Source organism: Schistocerca piceifrons, chromosome X, assembly GCF_021461385.2.
Source record: "Schistocerca piceifrons isolate TAMUIC-IGC-003096 chromosome X, iqSchPice1.1, whole genome shotgun sequence".
Taxonomy (NCBI): Eukaryota; Metazoa; Arthropoda; class Insecta; order Orthoptera; family Acrididae; genus Schistocerca; species Schistocerca piceifrons.
The window spans coordinates 425,595,160-425,610,290 of record NC_060149.1 but is presented as its reverse complement, the minus strand read 5'-3'; the positions used below and the strand labels follow the sequence as shown (position 1 = coordinate 425,610,290).

The 15,131-nt window shown below is 46.5% G+C and overlaps 1 protein-coding gene across 2 annotated transcripts in view; it reads left to right on the top strand.

Moving 5' to 3' along the window:
- The window catches only part of LOC124721423 (elongation of very long chain fatty acids protein AAEL008004-like), a 350,642-nt gene that overhangs the window by 304,912 nt on the left and 30,599 nt on the right, over positions 1 to 15,131 (top strand). The gene's annotated exons all lie outside the window — the stretch shown is intronic.

Here is a 15,131-nt window from a genome sequence, read left to right as displayed (position 1 = left end):
TTTGGCGAAATAGCTGTTAGCTGCCGAAGATCAAACAAATAATTAGAGTTTCTGAGGTAGAGATAGCAGTTTAGCTACTACAATAAGGTTCGGAACAGAAAAAATAATACGAGGAAAGTATCGATAAGGTAGTTGTGAGAGGAGAGTGAGCAGTGCCTGCCCAATTTATTTGATGTACCACTCAGAAAAACTTTACATCGAAGGCTATTTCTTGTTACGAATGGCAATAGAAGTTTGAATAACACACTGTTAAATATCAGAAATGAGTAATAGAAACATGGAGAAATTACACTCGGAATGTATATTTCACAATACGGTTGGAACAACGAGAGAATAAAAATAGGGCGATTACAAACATAAAAGGTAATATGCAAGAAGAGAGATCAACTGAGTGGATTTTGTGTTGAGAAAAGCATTTACTATGAAGGCACTGTTATTTTCTAGTGAGGCGTCTGCTTAGGGAAAAACCAGAAAAAAGTCTGGAATCTTTTTGAATATTGCGGATTATGTAGACAGATAAAATTCTAAATGGCAAATATGATCAGTCTTCAGAAAAACAATAGTAGACGGACGTATCAGATACTGGGTTGTTTCTCCGACTGCTGGAAGTACCGCAAGGAGCACACAGCGAAATATTTCGGCAACATACTAAACCAAGACAATAATACGTCAATTATGATGTTTCTAGTCGTATTCAGGAAGCACATATTAAGGACTCTTTCAGTAGGTTGTGAATGTTCGTTAAGTGCATAATAGACAATTACACTATTTTCACTTGGTAACACTCGTTCAATGCTGTACAAAAGGGCAGCTACTGTACTTCATGTAAGGGTTTCAATACATTTGCAACAGAAGTGAAAATGTGAGTAGTAAACCCAAGATTGTCAAGTATAGCTTGGAATCTATACTCGCAACATAAATATTTTATTTCACGCAGGATTTTCACGCAGCAATTTTTAGAATTTCGCTGTAAGGTAGATGTCATAAGTACATGCTGCTGTAAAACTCTTTTTAATGGTAGCACGGAGCAACAACATGCTGTAAGAATACAGGTTGTTAAAAAAATGTGTTTCATATTTCACGAGGTGATCGTCTGCACCAAAACAAGAAAAAATGTCCAAATGTGTATGAATTCCTAAGGGACCAAACCGCTGAGTCATCTGTCCCTAGTCTTATACACTACTTAAACTAACTTAACGCTAAGGGCAAGACACACTCATGCCTGAGGGAGGACTCGAACCTCCGGCGGGAGGGGCCTTGCTATTCGTGTTATGGCGCCTCTAAATGCACGGCCACTCCGCACAGTACCAAAACAAGACAAATACGTCAAGTAAGCATGCGCTCTAAAATGCATGACTAAAGAGCTGTGAGCACTTGTTCATATTCGGTTCTGTGAAATCAATATCTTCTGCTGCAAACACTTTCCTGTTAGGAACGACCTACAAAAAAATGGTTCAAATGGCTCTGAGCACTATGGGACTTAACATCTTTGGTCATCAGTCCCCTAGAACTTAGAACTACTTAAACCTAACTAACCTAAGGAGATCACACACATCCATGCCCGAGGCAGGATTCGAACCTGCGACCGTAGCAGTTTCGCGGTTCCGGACTGAAGCGCCTAGAACCGCACGGCCATCGCGGCCGGCTAAACGACCAACAGAGACAGTCAACAAATGAGGACACATTTCTGTGTTATTGTCCATGGATACAGCACGCAGTAAACATCTGTTAGTGTTGTTATTGTAAACCGTATACATAGCTCTTGGTAAGTGCAGCACATACATTAGTTCTAATGGAACAAGAACCTGTGCTGATAAGTTTATGAAGTGCCTTTACATTTTAGTTTTATCCTTCCACTTACCGGCATAATGGAAGCCTATTATTCCACATGGGAAATGACAGACTTGATCTTCTGCAATGTCTGGCAAGTACATATCGTATATAATAGCAGTCGGATTACGTCAGAAGCTATGCTGATTCACAGTAACAATATAATGTATTATCATTTTTTTATTGCATTCTGTAAGTTTTTCGTAATAGCAAAGCGCTTGCAGTAGAGGAGATGTTCACAGTAGTGATGACGAACAACCGCTAATAGCTCTGAAGATATGCCTTTTAGAGCCCATGTTTACTGGACTTTTTTTCCTTGTCTTGGTCCAAATTACCACCTCTCAAAACATGGTATACTTTTTTAACGCCCGGTATAATATGTAGTAAACACTCTTTTTAATGTGTTCTTTTTTTTACCACTATTCTGTGAGACATTTCATGACCGAGTAGCTATGGCTCACATGGTCCCACGGAACCTAAGACTATAAAGATATAAGTCGCTTAACGTCCCATCGCCATCGTGAGCTTCGTTGAATGACCTCTAGTTCTACTGAAGAAGACCGGGGATCTGAAACTGCAGTCGTCTTTCTCATGAGTCATCACAGCATTCGCATGTACTGATTAATGGAAACCACCGAAAGTGGATGGATCAGTGCACGCATAATTGACCGTCCTCATCCTGAATGCGAGTGCGGTGTGTGAATCGCCTCTCAGACTAGTCATATTAAGCTCGAAGAGCTATCGCTAACATCGATTTGCGGTAGGATTTTGGATCATACACTGTGTTCGAACATAATGAATGACTTCGAAGAAAACTTTTTATTGACAAATAGTCAGAAAACTGTTTATTGACAAATAGTCAGTTCAGATTCAGAAAATATCGTTCTCGTGAAACACAACTAGCTCTTTATTCTCATGATTTATAATGAGTGCTATCGACAGGGAATGTCAAATTGATTCCGTATTTTTAGATTTCCAGAAGCCTTTCGACACCGTTCCTCACAAGCGTCTTCTAACCAAATTGCGTGCCTATGGTATGTCGCCTCAGTTGTGTGACTGATTTCGTGATTTCCTGTCGGAATGGTTACAGTCCGTAGAAATTGACGAAAAGTCATCGGAAAAAAAAAACAGCGTTCCCCAAGGAACTGTTATAGGCTCTCTGCTGTTCCTGATCTACATAAACGAGATAGGAGACAATCTGCGAAGCCCTCTTGTATTGTTTGCAAATGATGCAGACATTTTCCGTCTTGGAAAGTCATCAGAGGATCAAAACACACTGAAAAATTATTTAGCCAAGGTATCTATCTGTATGGTGCGAAAAGTGGCAGCTGACTGTAAATAATGAAAAGTGTGAAGATAGCCATGTGAGTACTAAAAGAAATCCGCTAAATTTGGGCTACACGATATCACACAAATCTAAAGTCTGTAAATTCAACTAAATACTTAGGGATTACAATTACAAATAACTTAAACTGGAACGATCGCATAGATAATGTTGCGGGTAAAGCAAACCAAAGACCGATTTATTGGCGGAATTCTTAGAGAGTGCAACATGTATACTAAAGAAACTACTTACACCACGCTTGTCCAACCACTTCTGGAGTACTCCTGTGTGGGTGGGATCCGCATCAGATGGGACTGACGGAGGAGATCGAAAAAGTTAAGAGAAGGCAGCTCGTTTGGTATTATCGCGAAATAGGGGAGAGAGTGCCACTGGCATGATACGTGAATTGGGGTAGTAACCAGAAAAACAAAGAGGTTTATAGTTGCGGCAGGATCTTCTCATTAAATTTCAATCACTAACTTTCTCGTCAGATTTCGAAACTATTCTGTTGCCACCGACCTACATAGGGAGAAACGATCATCATGATAAAATAAGAGAAATCAGAGTTCGCACAGAAAGATTTAAGCGCTCGTTTCTCCTGCCAGCCGTTCGAGAGTAGAACGGTAGAGAAATAGCTTGAAGGTGGTTCGATGAACACTCTGCCAAGCACTAAATTGTGATTTGCAGAGTAATCACGTAGATGTAGATGAAGAGATGAAAACTCATAGCTTGGACAAAAGACCACGAGGAATTAATTGCAAGACTGATGACTAAACAGTAACAGATGGGGAGTTCTCACGGCTCTCACATATTCGTATAAAGAGCCACAGTCGGAGTGATCGTAAGCTGAAACACGGGCCTGGACTGAGACAGGGCTCGACGACAGGTTGCATATGATCTCGGCAAGGGCATGCTGGTGTTGTTAGACCGAAGGCAGTGGAGAAAAAAGTTTGGGAGGAGGAGGAGTAGGAGGAGGAGTTGAAGGTCGGACCAAGCAGACGGCGTCCTTGCAGCGGCGGACCACTTTCTCAGCACACGCGGAAGACTTTCGCTTTCCGTCGGCCGGTCTCTGGCGACCCAGCCGCCGCACCGTTCCTGAATATCGGCCCACCTCTTACAAGATGCCGTTGCATAACTAACTTACGCAAGACACCCCGTACACTGCAGGTGCCTACCACAAATATAGGTCGTGACCCACTTAACAGCAGGCGGCTTGCGGTTTCTACTTTTCCTCAACACGGGCTTTTGGAGATGTCCCTATGGACATAAATGTAAGTCGCTCCCATTCGGAATCGCCTCCAGTGTGTGTATGTAACGTGACAACTTTCTTTTTCATTCACTCTCATGTTGCCTTCAAAATATGTGTGGCTTAGTTCTGGACAAATACAGGGTGAACATAAAGTCTCTATACGCTTCTGTAGAAACGCTATTTTTAAACATCTGCGATATATAATGGAAGATACATCACTCTAGGACAACAAATCAGTACATCTCAAAGTGGTAGCCCTCCAATGCTCGGCGCTCTTCCACAGACCCCAACACGCTTTACAAGAATGTGGTAAGATTTAATGAACCGTCTGTCCGGAAAAAGCCACATCCGAGAAGTAACGGACAATTAAGGCATAATGGGGCGGTCCCCCGTTCTTCAGGAAAACATCTGAGTCATTAATCCTATCTTGTATCAACTGTTGCTCAAGAACATTTTTCAACATTTCGAGGTATGTGTCTTCAGTAAGCATTTTCTCCGCAAACATTAAGGGAATATAGACAGTAGCCCTTGTTATTCCTAACCATACGTTCACTTTGCGGAGTGTTGTTGCCACTCTTTCAGTGCATATGGTTGATGTTTTGCCCATATTCTGCAACTGTTTATACCCCATCTGTGTGGAATGTTGCTTAATCACTGAACAACACATGTACCATGAGATTCTAATTTTCCGCACCATGTAATATATCGTAATAAAGAGCCTGACAGACAGCACAATCCTCAGATGCAAGCTTATGGAGATCTGCATGTGGTATACACGTTTCTTCAACGTGTTTTCCAAAACATGCAGAGGGGCCTCGTGCGATCACATCCTCCACACGTGCCACGGTTTCTTGAGTTAGGGACAGGCTCCCAAAACGTTCGCCATCATTAACATGCCAGAACGTTTGAATCTGCTAACTACAGTCTTGATTGTCAATGTTGTGAGACCTGGCTTTCTACTCTTACGGATGAAATCCTCCCGCACCAGTTAGTATGTCATTCCACGCAAAATCGCCCAAACAATAGAGGTTCGTTCTTCTGTTGTGAGCATTCTTCTGTCAAATAACCTACTACAAAAATGGATTTAACTACAGGGTGAAAAGTATTTAAACTGACAAACTCTGGGAGGTTGTAGGGGACATCAAAACAAATATTTTTCCCTAATGTCATTTTTTCCTATGAGGAGTATTTAAACTGGTAGAGGAAGATTTCTGTGGCGGCAAATTAATTAAACCAACAAACACTTTTCCATTTTTTATGACCAAGAGACAACATATTAACACAACCCAATTTCAATTACAGTAGACTTTCAAAAATGCCTCCATTGACACGTAAACAAAGGTTACACCGTCGGATCATGTTCTGTCTGACACAGGCAAAAGCCCCAGAAGTATCCTGAATTGTTCCTGCTGCTGCTACTATCCGGGCAACCAGATCCTCTTCTGATGCAACAGGAGTTGCGTAAACAAGGTTGCGCATCTCTCCCTACACAAAAAAGTCCAGAGGGGACATATCTGGGGCTCAAGCAGGCCCTGATACAGGACCACCTCTGCCAATTCACGTTTCTGGGAACCGTCGGTCCAGGAATCGACGCACACGACGACTGAAATGTGCCGGCGCCCGATCATGTTGGAACCATATGCGTTGTCTTGCAGGGAGCGGGACGTCTTCCAGCAATTCTGCCAATGCTCTGGCGAGAAAATTGTAATTGTGCCTGCCACTTAATGGCCTAGGTAGCAGATACGGCCCAATTAAACAGTCCCCAACAACACCGACCCACACATTAACGAAGAACCGCACTTGATGAGCGCTAGTAACTGTCTCATATGAGTTATCCTCACTCCAAACATGCGAATTGTGCATGTTGAAGACTCCATCACGCCAGAACGTTGCTTCATCGGTAAACAACACAGAGGCTGGAAATGTAGGGTGCATTTCACACTGTTCCAGGTACCACTGCAAAAGCTGTGTTCTGGGTGGATAATCAACTGGTTCCATGTTGTGGACACGCTCTAAGTGAAATGGACGTAACAATTGCTCTCGAAGGACTGTTCTTACATTCGTCTGATTCGTCTCCATGTTCCGTGCAATTGCACGAGTGCTGATTGAAGGATCCCGCTCCACATGCTGCAAGACAGCTTCCTCAAATTGCAGCGTTCTTACCGTGCGACGGCGACCCTGTCCAGGTAATTTGCTAAATGACCCGGTCTCACGCAGACGTTGGTACACAGCAGCAAAGGTGTTATGAGGCGAGATACGGCGATTAGGATATTGTTGTTGATAAACCCGCTGTGCAGCTCGTCCGCTGTGATGCGCTACGTAGTACGCACCAACCATATCAGTGTACTCACTCCAGGTGTATCGCTCCATTAGTAAACAGAGACAATGCACTACTACACTGGTGGACAGCAGTTTCCTACAACTGAAGAGTGTAATACGCCCTCTAACAACTAAAGATCGTAATATGGTCTCTAACGACTGAAGAGAGTAATATGGCCTCCACCGGTTTAAATAATCCTCATAGGAAAAATGACATTAGGGAAAAATATTTGTTTTGATGTCCCCTAGAATCTCACAGAGTTTGTCTATTTAAATACTTTTCACCCTGTGTAAAAGCACAGAAATTTATAGAGACTTTATATTTACCTCGTGTAATTATGTTGTACAGATGATACCTATGTCTCAGAACGTAACATCATTGAGAGATGGTAACTATTGTCAGTTGTTGTAGTAAAAGAAAGTAATCTACAGTACCAAAATAGGCGTACAATACAAGCTCTCCGAATTTCTATGAAATACTGTAGCTGGGCACCACGTCAACGGGAAATGCAAACAAGAACTTAATTCGCGGTTTGGTGAACATGAAAATGTGGCTACCTACATCAACAGGGAATTCAGAAGAAAAGTTAATGAATAACCTCCCCATGGTTCACAAAATCGACCGGCGTGAACATTATTGACCATATATGCCAGTTTTAAATACACTGAGGGATAAAAATCACAACACCAAAAAAAATAATTAATGTAGAGTAATGGAATTTCGGGACTACATTTGTCTAGGTAACATATTTCAGTGATTAACATTGCAAGATCACAGGTTCATGTAAGCGCGATGTAAGACAATGCACCGGCCGCGGTGGCCGAGCGGTTCTAGGCGCTTCAGACTGGAACCGCGCTGCTGCTATGGTCGCAAGTTCGAATCCTGCCTCGGGCGTGCATGTGTGTGATGTCCTTAGGTTAGTTGGGTTTAAGTAGTTCTAAGTCTAGGGGACTGATAACCTCAGATGTTAAGTCCCACAGTGCTCAGAGCCATTTGAACCATTTTTAAGACATTGCAGATGTCAAATGCCAGTTCTTTAATAGCCGATGTAGCCTCCAGAACATAAAATGCAAGCATGGAAACCTGCATGCATTGTGTTGTACAGGTGCCATATGTCAATTTTTCGGATGGAGTCCCATGCCAGTTGCACTTGGCCAATACAGGGACGGTTTGGATGACGATGGAGTTGTCGTCTGATGATGCCCTGTGTGAGCTCGTCTGGAGACAGATCTGGTGATCTACCAGGCCAAGGCAACATGTTGACACTCTCTAGAGCGTGTTGATGATACAACACCGGTGTGTGGGTGAGCATTATCTTGTTTGAAAATATCCCCCGGAATGCTGTTCATGAATGATAGCACAACAGGTCGAATCACCAGACTGAGGTACAAGTTTCCCGTCAGAGTGCGTGGGATAACCATGAGAGTGCTCCTGCTGTCATACGAAATCGCACCTCAGATCATAACTCCAGACATAAGGCCTGTGTGTCTAGCACGCAGCTAGGTTTGATGTACGACCTCAACTGGCTTCCTTATAACCAACACATGGCTACCACTCGCACCTAGGGAGAACTAGCTTTCATCATAAAACACAGTGGACCTTCTCTCTGCCTTCCAATGAGCTCTCGCTTGACACCACTGAAGTCGCAAATGGCGGTGGTTTGGAGTCAGTGGAATGCACGCTACAGGGCGTTTAGTTCGGGGCTGCCCTTGACGTAACCGATTTGTAATAGTTCGTTGTGTCACTGTGGTGTCAACTGCTGCTCAAACTGCTGCTGCAGATGGAGCACGATGCGCCAGAGCCATATGCCAATCACTTGGTCGTTCCTTTCGGTAGAACCACGTGGCCGTCTGGAGCCCGGTCTTCTTGCGGCCGTACATTCTCGTGACCACCGTTGTCAGCAGTCATGTACAGGGCTACAGTCATGTCAAATATTCCAGCAGTATCGCAGAAGGAACATTCAGCTTCTCGTAGCCCTATTACTTGACGTCGTTAAATCTCAGTGAGGTGTTGATAATAGCATCCTTGACTGACATCAACTCATCACATCCAATATCAAAGGTAACTGACGCTCGCGGCTGTTACAGCGTGTATGTAAAGCAAAAATGATTTTCATCCTCACAGTGGCCCTACGAAAGTCACTCATATGACTGGCGCGAAATTTTAATAAACTTCATTGATAAACGCCTACCAACTTTCGTTTATGTCGCACAGCATCTTATTGGTGTTGCGATTTTGTTGCCATCAGTGCAGTTTCTAACATTCGTTTACCAAAACAAGCAGGCGTTTCCGGAATGAGATTTTCACTCTGCAGCGGAGTGTGCGCTGATGTGGAACTTCCTGGCAGATTAGAACTGTATGCTGGACCGAGACTCGAACTCGGGACCTTTGCCTTTCGTGGGCAAGTGCTCTACCACTTTTTCTGTTTTTGGTTTTTTTTTCTTTTTTCTGTTTTAAGAAAAAATAAAATAAAAATAAGAACGCGGTTCCTCCGGCTTATGGTCCAACAACGCGACCACTTTTTTCTGTTTGGGAACAGAAAGACAGGGTAAACAAACAATCTTTATTCGTACATCTGTGCTGTCCTAGGGATAAGAAAATTGGAAAAGTAAGTCCTTTATTTCGTATGACTCCGTATGAGCTCGTGTTGTTCTTGTATATATATCCAATAATCCATCACGGACTTAATATCGTACGAATACAAATATATCGTCGCATGTCCAGCGATCCAATTGACCGCATGCGTCTTTTGTTTGGGAAAAAAGGTCTTGTACGGTAGAAAAAGTATATCCTATGTGATTTCTGTGTAGTTAGTGCGCCGAAGGAAGGCCAGTATTCGACGCGGCAGCATCCAGACGTCCCTCGCTGCGCCACACACTAAACCATGTTATTCCGTTGCTAACAGTCCACAGTTTGTGCATAGAGGAGAATCGACCATATGAATTGTATGTAATCGACTCCTGGTCACAAGTTTACGGTTTATAAGAATATACCACATCGATCTCGCTGCTGTTGACAGTAATGGAGTATGCGCTGCACACCAAATGTGGTTCCAGGTTCTCGACGGGTGTTTGAAATCCATTATGTTGCGGCGATGGTGATCCATCAAGCACCTATAGATCTCCCGAGTCGTGGGTATTCTCGTCGAAGGTACTTTTAGACGAACATAACTGTAATCAACAAGAAATGAGGCAATGTGTGCAAGAGAAGGCGAAATATTGCCCACCGCAATAGGGGGTTCGTACGAAGGCGGAACAAGTACTTCTATCAGAGCTGACGTTATGGTATGCTTTCGTTGTTGCCAATTTCGTATCATCGCTCGCATGTAAAGCGCCAGAGCTTTGTTTCTCACGTTTGTGAGACTGAGGCCACCGTTCCGGAACTGTAGCGTTAACGTGTCATATTTGATCTTGAATAACATCCCAGTACTAACATAGTAACCAAAGGCAGCCATGAGGCGGTCTGCAATACCCTTCGGTATTGGTAGGATCTGCACTAAATGGGGCAGTCGTGTCGCTATGTGAACGTTTGTGTATGCCACACGTTGGATCATGTCAAAGGCTCTCAGTGAGTTGTTGCGTATCGTCAGACGAACATTCTGCAGAAGCCGCCGAGAACTCGCCGCCGCTGACCGCCGTAGTGAACGGGTAAATGTGATCCCCAGACATCTCAGCGATTCCACCGTCTGAAACGGTCCCGGTACGTCTTCCAGATCCCGTCCAATGTGCATAATTTTGGATTTCGTCATGTTAACGACACTGCCTGCCGCCGTCCCGTAAGTGTCTAGATGTTCAACAGCCTGACGCACTTCATGCCCTGATCTGACAAGAAGGATCAGGTCGTCCGCATATGCGCCACAAACGAACGAGTTCTCATTAAGAGCTATTCCAGTAAGTGAGTGCCTCATAACACACATCAGCGACTCAATCGCTATCGCAAACAGCATCATGGAGAGTGGGCACCCTTGTCTGACTGAGCTGTTAATGGGAATCGAGCCCGCTTCCCGACCGTTTACAATCACCTTCGATGTAGCCCCTCGTATTAGTCTCATAACGATGGAGATGAAAACAGGTGGAATCGCCATTCGGCTCATGACTAACGCCAAGAAGTCATGGTTTATCCTGTCGAACGCACGATCGAAGTCCCCAGATATCATCGCTGCTCGCATTTTACACGTTTCCGCAAGGGCGATAACGTCACGGTATTCACTTAACGCCGAGGAGATGTTGCTTCGCACCCCTAGGCAAGCCTGATCAGGGGATATTGTCCTGGATATCGCCAGCTTGAGACGAGACGCTAGTAGTCGTGCAAAGATTTTATAGTCGGTGTTTAGCATAGTGAGAGGCCGATATTGATTAACGCTGCGACTCCCCGCCATCTTCGGGATGGGAAGAAGAAAGCCCGTCACAAAATCCGACGGTAGGCGCATATCTGGACGCATGGCCTCATTGTACATCGACACCAACTGTGGCATCATCATATCCACGAATTCTCGATAAAACTCTAGCGTAATCCCATCTGGCCCTGGTGATTTGTGCGCCGCTCCTTTTGTGACTGCCACCTTTATATCGTCTTCTGCGAGTGGCTCCATAAGCGCTGCCTTATCCGTCTCTGTCAGTGTCGTTTGCAGATGTTGCAGTATCTCTTCCCCCACCCGACGGTCCGTCGGTGTACCGGCATAGAGGTGGCGGAAATGCTCTAAAAATTCATTTGCAATGTCCTGTTGTGTTGTCAGTTGACTGCCATCTAAACCGTGGAGCACTGTTACCAATGCCCGGCGGTAACGTTTATGTTCCCGCGACACATGGTGCATCGAGGTACGTTCCCCGGTGATGGTGTCGAGACATCTTGCCCGTATTGGGATGCCACCCAGTCGTCGTCGCGTGATCGATAGGGTTTGTGCCTTGATACGATGAACTTCCGCATGATGGTCTGTAGACGGCATCTGGAATGACAGCTCACGAAGCATGGTGTAATAACAATCAAGAGTGTCTCTTTGCCATCTCGTCTTATCCCGACCATACTCTATTAGAGCTCTTCTTATGGCCGGCTTAGTACACTCGAGCCACCATTGAACCACGGACGTATATGTTGGTAGACGGCGTTGACATGTGGCCCATACCTCCTCGACTCTCTGACGACATTCGGGGTCCGCCAAAAGTGACGAATTGAGCTTCCATGTCCCGCGGCTTCTCCACACACTTTGCCTAGGGAGTGATATGGTACAAATGTAAGCCAGATGATCAGTAAAAGCCGCGGGTCATCGTTCCGCGTCGACCACCTTATCCTGTAGGCCAAACGAAACATATATTCGAGCGAGTCTGCTCGCCGAGTGACTGGTAAAAAAAGTATATCCCTCACGGTTCCTATGAATCATGTCCCAGGTGTCGCTTATCTCCAGATCCCGGCATAGCACATGCAATTCACGACAGGTATTGTAATGCGGAGTCTGGTCTTTTTGGGCTAAAACACAATTAAAGTCACCGCCTACAATGAAATGATAGAATCTGTCGGTAAATAAGGGCACAATCTCTTCCAAATACACTCCTGGAAATGGAAAAAAGAACACATTGACACCGGTGTGTCAGACCCACCATACTTGCTCCGGACACTGCGAGAGGGCTGTACAAGCAATGATCACACGCACGGCACAGCGGACACACCAGGAACCGTGGTGTTGGCCGTCGAATGGCGCTAGCTGCGCGGCATTTGTGCACCGCCGCCGTCAGTGTCAGCCAGTTTGCCGTGGCATACGGAGCTCCATCGCAGTCTTTAACACTGGTAGCATGCCGCGACAGCGTGGACGTGAACCGTATGTGCAGTTGACGGACTTTGAGCGAGGGCGTATAGTGGGCATGCGGGAGGCCGGGTGGACGTACCGCCGAATTGCTCAACACGTGGGACGTGAGGTCTCCACAGTACATCGATGTTGTCGCCAGTGGTCGGCGGAAGGTGCACGTGCCCGTCGACCTGGGACCGGACCGCAGCGACGGACGGATGCACGCCAAGACCGTAGGATCCTACGCAGTGCCGTAGGGGACCGCACCGCCACTTCCCAGCAAATTAGGGACACTGTTGCTCCTGGGGTATCGGCGAGGACCATTCGCAACCGTCTCCATGAAGCTGGGCTACGGTCCCGCACACCGTTAGGCCGTCTTCCGCTCACGCCCCAACATCGTGCAGCCCGCCTCCAGTGGTGTCGCGACAGGCGTGAATGGAGGGACGAATGGAGACGTGTCGTCTTCAGCGATGAGAGTCGCTTCTGCCTTGGTGCCAATGATGGTCGTATGCGTGTTTGGCGCCGTGCAGGTGAGCGCCACAATCAGGGCTGCATACGACCGAGGCACACAGGGCCAACACCCGGCATCATGGTGTGGGGAGCGATCTCCTACACTGGCCGTACACCACTGGTGATCGTCGAGGGGACACTGAATAGTGCACGGTACATCCAAACCGTCATCGAACCCATCGTTCTACCATTCCTAGACCGGCAAGGGAACTTGCTGTTCCAACAGGACAATGCACGTCCGCATGTATCCCGTGCCACCCAACGTGCTCTAGAAGGTGTAAGTCAACTACCCTGGCCAGCAAGATCTCCGGATCTGTCCCCCATTGAGCATGTTTGGGACTGGATGAAGCGTCGTCTCACGCGGTCTGCACGTCCAGCACGAACGCTGGTCCAACTGAGGCGCCAGGTGGAAATGGCATGGCAAGCCGTTCCACAGGACTACATCCAGCATCTCTACGATCGTCTCCATGGGAGAATAGCAGCCTGCATTGCTGCGAAAGGTGGATATACACTGTACTAGTGCCGACATTGTGCATGCTCTGTTGCCTGTGTCTATGTGCCTGTGGTTCTGTCAGTGTGATCATGTGATGTATCTGACCCGAGGAATGTGTCAATAAAGTTTCCCCTTCCTGGGACAATGAATTCACGGTGTTCTTATTTCAATTTCCAGGAGTGTAATATCTCGCACGCGCCCGTCTGTTGTCTGTGCCGGAAGGGGCATAAACATTGAGCATGCGAATTCCATTAACAGTTATCGCCAGTCCTAGTGCCGAAGGCAGATAAGCCAGGTCGCGAACCGGAATCCCGTCCCGGACCAATATCGCCGTTCCACTGTCGTTGTTCGAGTGCGGCGGGGTGTAGGAGATGTATCCATGTACTTCCTGGAACTCAGGAATGTAAATTTCCTGCGCCATCAGTATATCCACATCCGACGCGTATATCATGTCCCTAAACAACTGCTGTTTCACGGGCGATCTAATGGTATTTACATTCACTGTCCCTATTCTGTATGCCTGGGGTCGAGTAGCTGTCATCTCCATATGATGTTAAAATGACAAAGTTTCACCGTATCGATAGTCCCTTTGCACATCCGCAGAGGGTCGCCCGACGGACGTGTCCCTGCGGCATTCGGTGTCTTGAGATGCGGACGGATGCAAGTCCCCACCAATAGAATGGTCCGCATCGGTGATTTCGTCGTTCTGCTCATACCAGCTGACATTATTGGGGTGCTCCAAATTTTCCTGTGTGGCATTGATGTGTGACATCTGTTGTTCTTTCGCAGCTTTAGACTCCGCCGCAGAAGGGGTATCAGGCCTCTGAGCTGATGCGTCGTCTGAACGACGTGACATCTTTTCACTGTCCGAATTCATATGGTCTGCGACACCCGAAGCTTGTGGCTCCAAGTCGGACAGGTGCATAGTGTTAGACTCATCTGGGCTCCCAAGATGAGAAGGGAGCGTCTCCGCAGAGTTTAGTCGGCGCTTCTTGCGGCGCTTTGGCGAGCGTTGTTTGCGGACCCTAACCTCGGCCTCTGGTGTTGGCGAATCTTGCATCTCCTGCGTTCTCACGGCCGCCACAACGCCCTGGGGCCGTTCCACTTCAGCTTCCATGCCTATTGTGATGCTGTCATCCTCTTTCTGCACCACCTGTAGTGTCTGAGATTGGAGGTTGGTCGGAGCCATTCCTTCTTCAGTGGGGTCCGAAGGCGCCTCAATCAACTGCGGCGTCGGTTCGATAGTGCGCTCCGACCTCGGCGTCACTTCCCCGCGAACCTCCGTCACGTAAGTCATCGGCAGTGACGTTGGTGTAGCCGGATTCTGGAAGTCTCCGCTGGGGAGTTGCACCAGTCTCCTCTGCATACACGCAGATCGAAGATGTCCTTCACCACCACACCCGGAGCATGTCTGGGGCTGTCCATCATAGATGACAATAGCTCTACAGCCGCCGATGTTTATGTACGATGGCACATGTTTCGTAAGGGCAATGCGCACCTGTCGGACACCATTGAGCACTGGATACGTGCTAAAACTTGCCCAACGTTCAGCCGTATGACTAATAACTCTGCCATATGGCTGGAGTGATTCAGTGACCAATGATTCGGGTACCTCGAAAGGCATCC